Source organism: Balaenoptera acutorostrata, chromosome 3 (assembly GCF_949987535.1).
Source record: "Balaenoptera acutorostrata chromosome 3, mBalAcu1.1, whole genome shotgun sequence".
In the NCBI taxonomy this organism is placed as follows: domain Eukaryota; kingdom Metazoa; phylum Chordata; class Mammalia; order Artiodactyla; family Balaenopteridae; genus Balaenoptera; species Balaenoptera acutorostrata.
Genome location: NC_080066.1, coordinates 23,168,196 through 23,178,479, shown reverse-complemented (window position 1 = coordinate 23,178,479; position 10,284 = coordinate 23,168,196). Strand labels below are relative to the sequence as shown.

The following is a 10,284-nucleotide window of genomic DNA, read 5'->3' as shown; positions in this document are numbered from 1 at the left end:
ATATGAAAATACATAAATACCCTGTAAAATAAAGATTTAAAGTATAGCCTTCTGGAATGTGGGGCTACTTCTTTTTTCTGCTCTTAAAGAGTTTTTCTCAAACACTATCCATTCAATCACTTTACTCTGCTGACAGCCACTGCCACTGCAGCACAAACCAAGCCGAGGATAAGAAGATTTGGCAAGAAGCAAACTGCATTCATGACTGTTTTTTCAGTAAACAAAATATATTTTTGCCTTGCAAAATATTCAGTCCCTAAAATTGATTTCTAATTTGAACGTCTGCTATATTGTCAATAGTGACTTGGAAATATTGCAAAATGATCGTAATTTTGATTTTAATAGCTTAGGAACTTCTCTAAAACCAGACAAATAATACATGTAAAGTATTTAACACCAGGTACTAACTAGACAGCTTTCAATGAATATTAGACTTCTTTCTCTTTGTCTTCTTCAGTATACAGTATAAAAAATGAAATATTTATTATTTAAAGTTTAATTGTTTGGAACTATTTCATAGAATTACAAAACTTTAAGCAAATAATGGCTTTGGTTTCTTTATCAAGTTCTTATAAAAAAGACAAGGAATTTAAGTGTAGTTTAGAGTTAGAAGTCTAAGAATTTTATTATATGACTAAAATCTTTTTTCCAATAAAAATTTTTTGTTCATCTTTCATTAAATAAAAAGTTGTCCCCTTTGCACCTGAGATTCTCTCTATCATCTATCTGTCTGTCTTTCTAACTATCTATCATTTATTTCTGGAAGTCATAACTTGAAGTTAATGATCTCATGACTACTTTCATACTGAAGTACATATATTCACACAGATCTGGTTAAAAAAAAATTTATTCACAGATGTGACTGGTTTTGACAGTTTTTTTTTTTTCTATCTAAAAACTTTTGTTAACTAGAGACAGAATTCACCCTTTTAAAAACTTGCCTCATGTTAAAAAATATGAGACACCTGAAGAATGTACATGTCATCCTTGCTCAGGGACCATGTTAATCTTCTCTGTATCATTCCAGTTTTAGTATGTGTGCTGCTGAAGTGAGCACTGCATTTATTTTTAAAGCCTTAAGGACATAAGGAGTTCTTTCTGTACTGTCTTCTTTGTGGGGGAAGTTGGAGGCAGGTGTGGACAAGCCATAAACACTCCGTTTAGTTGTTAAATGTTTAATATTCTACTCTTTAAATGACTTATATCAAATGCAACCGACATTCATCATTGTGCATTAACTGGCATACATAGAGGGCACAGGAAAATGCTATCCCATGCAAAATTTAGATATGTTTCATACAGCATCATCTCCCAATTTCCAACATCAAGCTATAAAACCATATAGTGATATGGTCCCAGATGTCACGTGTCCCCTCATATATCTGAATGTATTTGTATACACACAGATTCAAATAACTCTTCACCCTCTTTGTCTTTTAGAGCCTTACCAAGTGTTCCAAAATCAGGAAGAAATTCTTGCCTATAATGTTTCTACAACACTGATATTTGCTTCCATAGGGATATGGAGACATTCTTTTTATCTAAGAAATTTTAAAGTTACTCCTCAGATGTAAGGTAAATAGGTATTAGTATATAATTTGTCATGATTTCACCTTCCATTTCCTGTTCCTTAAAATTCTTATTTAAAAGCCTTTGGCTAGATTTCCCCTATAATTGAGGTTGAAACCTAAGACTCCAGAATAAAAAATACAAAAAGTGGAACACTAGGACATTATTCAAGTTTTTGATCAGTGAATTAATGTAATACATACAGTCAGAAGACAGGATCCTGGTCTCATAGAGTAATTACTTTAGCTTGAATTCTTGAATTATCTGTTTACCTATGAAAAAAATATATATATTTACAATATTGCAAACGTATCTTACTTCATGCAAACAAAGTTCAGTCAGTAAAACTTCAACTTTAAAATAAATGGAAAATTAAAACACATTTCAAATAATTCAACTCTATTCATTTAGATCTGGCTATGTCATGAAGAAGAAATAAGTTTTAAAAACTAGTGATTTTACACAGTTTGGTTATCGAGAGCACAAAATAAATTATTCATATCATTTTCAAATACTACTGAATTATGCCATACTTTTATTTTTTTTTTTTTTAGCAAGACCTTTTTTGTTTTTTGGGTTTTTTTTCTTTTTTTTAAATAAATTTATTTATTTTTGGCTTTGTTGGGTCTTCGTTGCTGCATGCAGGCTTTCTCTAGTTGCGGTGAGTGGGGGCTATTCTTGGTTGCAGTGCACGGGCTTCTCATTGCGATGGCTTCTCTTTGTTGCAGCGCACAGGCTCTAGGCACGTGGGCTTCAGTAGTTGTGGCACACAGGCTCAGTAGTTGTGGCTCGCAGGCTCTAGAGCACAGGCTCAGTAGTTGTGGCGCACGGGCTTAGTTGCTCCACGGCATGTGGGATCTTCCCGGACAAGGGCTCGAACCCGTGTCCCCTGCATTGGCAGGCGGATTCTTAACCACTGCGCCACCGGGGAAGTCCCTATGCCATACTTTTATATGAGAATGAAACAGAACTGTGAAAAGAGAGAACCTTGTCCTTTCTTGGTTCTTTAGAATTTCTTTTTGCAAATGTGCTTGATTGATTTAGTTGTCTCATATCTATGGAATATATTTGGTTGTCTCAGATCTATAGACTAGATAGATTTATATGGGCTGCTTGTGGGAAACAAACAAAAGATAAATATAAAGAAACCATCTCTAGCTTTGTTTTTTGCAGATGCACAAATATATCCCTATACTATATATACAAATTATCTCTCTCCATTTAGTAACAAAATGTACTCATGCAAAATTAGAGGTAACATTTTAATAGAGAGAGATTAATGTCCCTTTTAAATCCCTATTCCTACAATTGAATAATATTTTCTTAGTTAGTGTTTCTGTGTTGTTAAGAAAAATAAAAATAAAACTTACTGGAAATTTGACATTTGAAAAAATTCTTATTTTTTGGATGCTTGCAAAGTTTAAATCATACTACAATATGCCCCAGAATCCCCATTCTCGTGTTTTCTGTTTTTGTTGCTATTGCTGTTCTGCAATATTTTAAACCATTTCAATGTCCATCAAAAAGGTATACAAGTGATTTTTAAAAAACAAATGAAAACACATATTATGGTTCTTCAGTATAAATTATTACTTTGCATACATGTAAACTAATTGTATGGTAAAATGATTAAGCTTTATTAGTAAGAAAGGCACCATATGGTATAGGCCAAGGTTTTTATAATTTAAAATAGGAATACATAGGAATGAATAAGGATGTTCTCTGAAATAAGGGTAATTAAATTTATCTGTATTAATTTCACATATTTATAAAATAATTCACCCCTCTTTATTTTAACTTCACTAATACAATCATCTTACCCCACTCATCAAAATAATAATCTGAGGTTTTTTCCCTTCACATAGCCCAGCAAAGTTATTCCAAATCAAAGGCCCTTACTCAGGTGAATACATTTAAAGCCTTCCTTCCCTGAAAAAGAAATTGCTTCATTGTTACAAGCTATGATAATATCTAATACCTTCATAATTATCATTAATCTTTGAATTGGTAACAATTCAGATATTTACATATTTTAACACTACAAATTTTCTTCTAACAATTTTATCAGCCTAGCTATATCTAAAAAAAATTTTTAAGTATTACTTTTCTCATTGTCAATTAAAAACTAATTCATTCTGGAAAATTAAACTGTCATTAGTTAATTGTCCCAACTATAAACAATTATTTGAAACATGTATGCATGTTGGAGTGTGTGTAGGTCATGACTGAAGATGTACTTTAGCCCACAAAATACTGAAAAAAGTCAGGGATATTTTTTGCTATATGGCAGAAAGCAATTAAATAATAAATATATATATTTGTGGTCCTCTGCAAGATTAGCATCACTCAGTGGCAGAAGGGAATCTGGTCCCCTATTTGTATTTCCCTCTCACTTCTTTTTTTCTCTCTTTTCCTTTTTTACCTTTGCAAACTTGGCCTTCTATTGACCACCATCAAGTTCCTAAAAAGTGAAGAAAGTAAGGAAGTTTTATTGGCTGCCTTAAGATGGGGTGGAACAGAGGCAAGAGATCCAAAAGCAATGTGAGCTGTTGGAGAGGAGAGTCGCTCAGTGTATTTTTACACATTGATGTCCTGAGACTCAAGGCCAAGGGTTGTGTCACTAAGCTCTATCAAGGGACAGTGAGCATCTTGGAGACAAAAGCCGTCACTGCCACCCAGTGGCAGTATCAGTTATTGCATGTTCAGCCAAACCCCATCTGTAACTACGTGGAGATGGACAGCTTCTCCCATCTCTTAAATAGAAAATAAAACACAACAAGTCTGTTTATTCTACTGTATTCAAGATTCATGATGAGAAACAAAAGTAGTTTTTAAATTATCTTTCATGCTAAATTTGAGTTATACTATTTTCTCTCTAGGTTTGAGGGAGGGTATGTAAGATGACTAGAGTTTTAGGCAAGTCAATGTTTGCTAGTATTTTTGAATTAATATTTAAAGTACTTAAAATAAGCTCCAAATGAACGTATGTTTATAATGTCAGGGGATTGCCACTGATTTAAAAATTCAATGGTTTGGCCTATTCTTTTTCTATAGCATTACTAACACAAAGAAGTACTGATACTGATTCACAACGAGGCCATATCACACTGATGAAAGTTATGCAGTTAAAGTGGAGGGTTCAATTGACATATGTGTGTTTAATAAACATATAAACTTGGAAAGAAGAATCAGAGAGGGCAGAGAACTTTTTCCCTTTTCAATTCAGTGCAACACGGCACATTCTTTATTTTTCTATCACTTTGCTGACCTACATATTTATTCCATATATATAAGAAACACTCTTTCCATCTTCTGTGTAACTTTCAATAGAAGTCCTACTCAGGGTCTTTGGTTTTGAATTTTTTTAACAAGTCCAATTGCCTTACGTTTCAACAATTAAAAAAAATATATATATATAATAGCATTTTATGTTTCCTTAAAAGCTCGTCTTCCAGAGCCCTCAAAGAGCTTCAAATTAATCTTGTTCCTAATAGATTTCAATAGGGTTATCCTGCAAAAATGATAACAGTTCAGGTTTTTGACTCCTCCCCTTTTGTCTAACTATTGTACATGATTAAATCCTACTTTTTTGTGTGACACACTCTGTAGACATTTTATAGGCGTTGATTTTCAATATTTCATTGCTATTTGTTTTCAGCAGGTTATAAAGAGAAATGAGATCTTTTAAGAAAGGTTGTGTTCTGTATTTTTTCTATGAGTGGAGTTATTTTATCTAAGAGAGAGAATGACTTTATTGTATGGAACACATATTTATATTATTTTGTGTGAATACATATTTACAATGCTTAAGGGTAATCCACAAAGCTGAAGTAAAAATTGACTTAACCCGAGATTTGTTTCCTCAGTGTTCTTGCTAATCAAGCTGTAGGGGTCCTCTGGCACATAAATAACTTTTCATTTATTTTGGATTCAGTGGTGTTAGCCATTTCAACAAACCATGGTCAGCCAACAAGCTTCAAAACTTAAAAAAAAAAACTATATATAAAAGATATGTATATATTAACACCTTGACTCACAATGCCTCTCTTATTTTGAAAGAATTTTTATAAGGCAGAATCAAACATATAACTGACTGGAACATCTTCATGTATATTCATCAGGTAAAACAGTCTGAACATTTTTCTTTAAAAAGAAAAAATGTTGGTATTTGTTACCCCTCTGTTTTCCTGTTATATATTTGCTTAATATGTAAGCAAAGCCTTTCTTCTGGAAAAGTTGGAATCCATCCAAATTATAATAAAAAAACTGCACACAATTACATATTCTTGGAAGCTCTATCCAATGCACCCTTTTTTCTTATTTGAACGAGAGTGTTTATCTCCTGCTCTTTAGGCCTTCTGCCTGCATCCTGAGCTCTATTTGTGTGACAATCTATGTAGTCAGTTTAACTAATCATTTTATTACTAATCACATTAAAAATGCATGTATACCATTCCTATTTCTGTTCAGATTTCAGGTGCTGTTTAGGGGATGTTTGAGCTTATGAAGTAGAACATCAGTGTTACTATTCCAGACCAATGTCATGGAAACAGTTTAGGAATTTGTGATGGCTTTGTCATTGGCAAATGCAAGAGACACAGTAACAACAGGAAGAAAGAAAGAACAGAACAAGTTGTTAGAACAAAGAGCAAGGCAGTGGATCTAAATTGCCCTCTGCCAGGAATTTTTTTCATGTATTCAGTGCTAACTCTTAGTGGGAATTTTGCAGTTGACTTAAATTTTAGATGTTGACATGAGGCACTTTCACACTTTTCCAGTTGAAAACTGTCTTAAGGCTTGGTACCTTGAAAGTCTGAGTTTAGGAGACGGTCTAGTACTCCTTTCTAAAAAATAATATACTCCCATATGGATTATTTTCATTTGCTCCACAAATACATGTTGAGAAGTTACTGACTGAGAGATAATATGGAGTGGTGTACACAAATAAGTTATTTTAACAATAATGTTCCAAAGACACTGGGATTTACAATTCATGATTCTGACTTTGTGTTTTCATTTGACGCAGGTTCCTAGAATTCCATGCCCAGATCTCGTCCTTCACATGTCTATGTTTCTTACTGAATTCAATGACTAAAATGAAATAAAGGCAACAGAAATAACTTGAAAAGACAGTTCAATATCTGCTATAGAAGAAAAACAAATTCCAAAGAAAACAAGGCTGCATTTAAAAGAAATTATTACCTAAGCAATATATATGTTGTTTGAAAACATAAAAATAAACATTTCATACCGAAAAAATAAGTTATAAATATAATAAAATGCCACCTATTGACTCCATATACAACTACTCATTGCCAAAGTTCATTTAATTTAACCCTCTGCTACCTATATACAGTTCTGATTAAAGTTAAGATTTACCTAAATTTACATAATTTTCTCTGATAGAAAATTTGGTCTAAACAGAAACCACTAAAGAAAACCTTTAAGAATCTCAAAACAGTTGAACTAAAATATAGGAAAATAAGATTATAAATAAATATGATTCATTATGCAAAAACACCTATGAAAACAGGACTCAAGGAAAGTACAACATCTCGTCATTCTCTACTTTTTAGCAGCTATCGCAGCATACTTAAAAGATCTTCAAAGTGGCATTCAGACGATAGCTTTAGAAATATATAAAATTGAAGTAAAAAATGTTTTGACTTTAACAAAAACATGTAAAGCAAAAATTGCTGATAAAAACAAAACAGATCACTTCTAGTTAAAACAAATATATATATGAGATAATTATAAAATAATCACTTAAATCTATAGATAGTGATTTTTCTAAGTTGTATTGAACATATACACATAACAGAGAAGAATGATGGTAAATGAATGGAAGAAACTACTTTTTCAAAAGTACACACCTGACTTCAAGAACTGCATGTATCTGCCCTCATTCTCTTATGCCCAATGCTAGTTTGGAAAAAGAAATTAATACCTTAATACTTCTTGGTATTACATTCCAACTGAAACTCAGCAAAATTCTGTCTCATATCCAACTTGATTTCCAGAGCTACTGCTTTGGAAGATTCCATCAGGGCTACGGATGCAGGGCAGATAATAAATCCTCTCTAAAACAGTATGCCACTATGAAGTCATGCAGAAAACAGTGTAATTTACTATGAAAATGAAACATTTTCTTACATGTAATGTGAATATTCTTTCCTAGAAGTATAAAGGGAATAGTGTAGGAGAAGAAACACAACTTTTGGAGGACACTCAAAAGGCTTGTTTTTTATCTGATGTTGATAAAGAATGAAAAATATCACAGCATAACGACTGAATTTTTCAAACACCCACACTAATTCTATTCCCATGAATTCTCAATACTTTCAGACACGCAAAGTTTTAATTCATAAACAATTCATTGCTGTCATGTTTGATTTGTATATTTACTTCTATGATATTCTCAGGATATCTGACTAGTAACATTAATCATAGACCTCAAAAATGACACAGGAGGATGCCACAGATTCTCCCATTTCTTTCCATGGCCTCTCACATTCCACAAAGGAAATGGTGAAATGCTTTTGACTGTCTTAATATGACTGGCTTTCCTTATTGTATCAGACAAGATCCAATCAGGGAACAGAACCTATCCAGTAAATTCAGCAGGCAATATGTAAAATACAAATGTATTAACTATAACAGAGAATCATTAGAGTAACTGAGGTTTGGAAACTAAGAAGTAAAGATAACGCTAAAGAATATATAAATAGAAGATTCTACCCCTAAGGCTGAAATAGAGCACCCAAGGAAGAAACGAATCTAGAATAGGACCCTGTCCCCAGGACTGAGATCCAGACCTCATTTGTGAGGGCATGGCTATGGCCCAGTGGATGGAGACGTTTGCTGAGGTTCCATGCCACCAGGAATCACTGGGAATCTGCCCTCTCAGGTGCCAGGGGGAAGCCATCCACGCAGAGGTGGCCACATGAAACTCATCTGGAATCTGTTAGTGGGGAAGGTACACTGGGAAACCTCCCTCTGGGTGTCAGGGGAGATTGCCCTCAAGGGGATGCCACGCACTAGTTGCTGTCACACACCATAGGAACCTGCTGAGAGAGAACACACGCTGGAACCAGGATAAAGAGCCTTTCCCCCTCCGGGTTGCCTCCAGTGCCCCCACTGATAAAGTTTTACATCATGCCAGATGGGAGGAGAAAAATGATTAGGAACCACATGCAGGGCAATAAAGAGCTTACTTGGAGTTGTGAGGCAATAGATTGGTAACTTATGTAATCTTACTTGATTTAGGAAGTGTCATCATTATCAACATCCTACACCAGAAGGATATATTTGTGGCAACTGATGAACCTACACTGATATCTCGTTATCACCATTAGGTTTCACTCTTAATGTTGTACATTCTGTGGGTTTGGACAAGTGTACAATGACAAGACATGATAATGGGAAATGCATATGTTGGGACAGGCAATATATGGAAAATCTCTGTATTTTCAGCTCAATTATGGTGTGAACCTAAAACTGCTCTAAAAAAATGAAAAGTCTATTAATTTTAAAAAATTAAAATTAAAAAAAAGTGTCATCAGCAGATTTTTTTTCCTGAACCTATAATTGTGGTACCACCACATTAAAAATGGCAAATTGCAGTGTGTGTTTATTTTTAAAATTGTAAATTTTTTCATTATGAATACTGAATATGGCAGAAGGAGCTAAGGTATATATTAATGGTTCCTTATCTAATAATAGAACTTTCGGGGCACAGGCCACCCAGTTAAAAACTACATTTCCCAGACTCCTTTGCACCTAGGTGGGTCCATGTAACTAAGTTCTGGCCAATAGGATGTGGGAGGAGGCATGACAATATACAACTTCCAAAGTCATAACCTTTAAGGAAGTAGACTGGTGTTCCCCTCCCTACTTCCCCTTCTTTATGGCTGGTAGGTACACCTGGTAATGAACCATCATGGACCATGCAAATGAAGGTAATTCCCTAAAAATGGTGGAACAACAAGAGAAAAGAGCCAGGGCTCATAAGGACTTTTGCAGAGCACAGTTGCCACATCAGCTCAACTTCTATGTGAGAGAAAAAGAAAGAGACCTTTATTTTATTTAAGCTGCTATCATTTTGGGTCTTTGCCATAATACTGTTAAGTTTCTCCTGTCTCATCGCCATACCATTGTTGACTAGAAAGCAAATGTGTCAAATATAAAGCAGCATAGACCGATTAATCAAAAAACTTTCATGTAGAAAACTACCATGCAAAACTCAAAAAACACAAAGATATTAAAGAAAAGTGAAAAATAACGATTCCCTTGGTAATTTGGGATGTGCTATATTCATCATCATAAATTTATTTTCTGAGACATTATCTTCTCAGTACTTGAAATCTAATAATGATAATTAGTCTTATGTTTTATCAAAGTTATTTCATTATATTGTCATTTTTGAATACCACCTCACTGTTTCCAATGCCTGTTTTGTAGAAGAGACATGGGAAATTTTGCTTTTTATTATGAACAGGATACTTTTGTCCAAACCTTAATGTCTTAATCAGTAAACAATCTTTGAGGATAGATAGGAGGGGACAAACTTTTAATAGTTTCTTTTTTTTTAAAGAAGTCATTGAAAACCAACTATGCCTGAAGTTGTATTATGGGTTCTATTGCATAATGACCTATCAGCTTAAAAGACATTTATTTATTTTCGGAATTTAACATAAATTATCAACTGAGCCTCAG

At 33.7% G+C, this 10,284-nt stretch overlaps 1 non-coding gene across 1 annotated transcript; it reads right to left on the bottom strand.

The window, feature by feature from the left end:
* Positions 1 to 950: 950 nt before the first annotated feature.
* Positions 951 to 1,057, bottom strand: LOC114236028 (U6 spliceosomal RNA). The gene has a single exon (XR_003622072.1). It is a non-coding gene; the product is annotated as a U6 spliceosomal RNA (small nuclear RNA).
* Between the last annotated feature and the right edge of the window lie 9,227 nt (positions 1,058 to 10,284).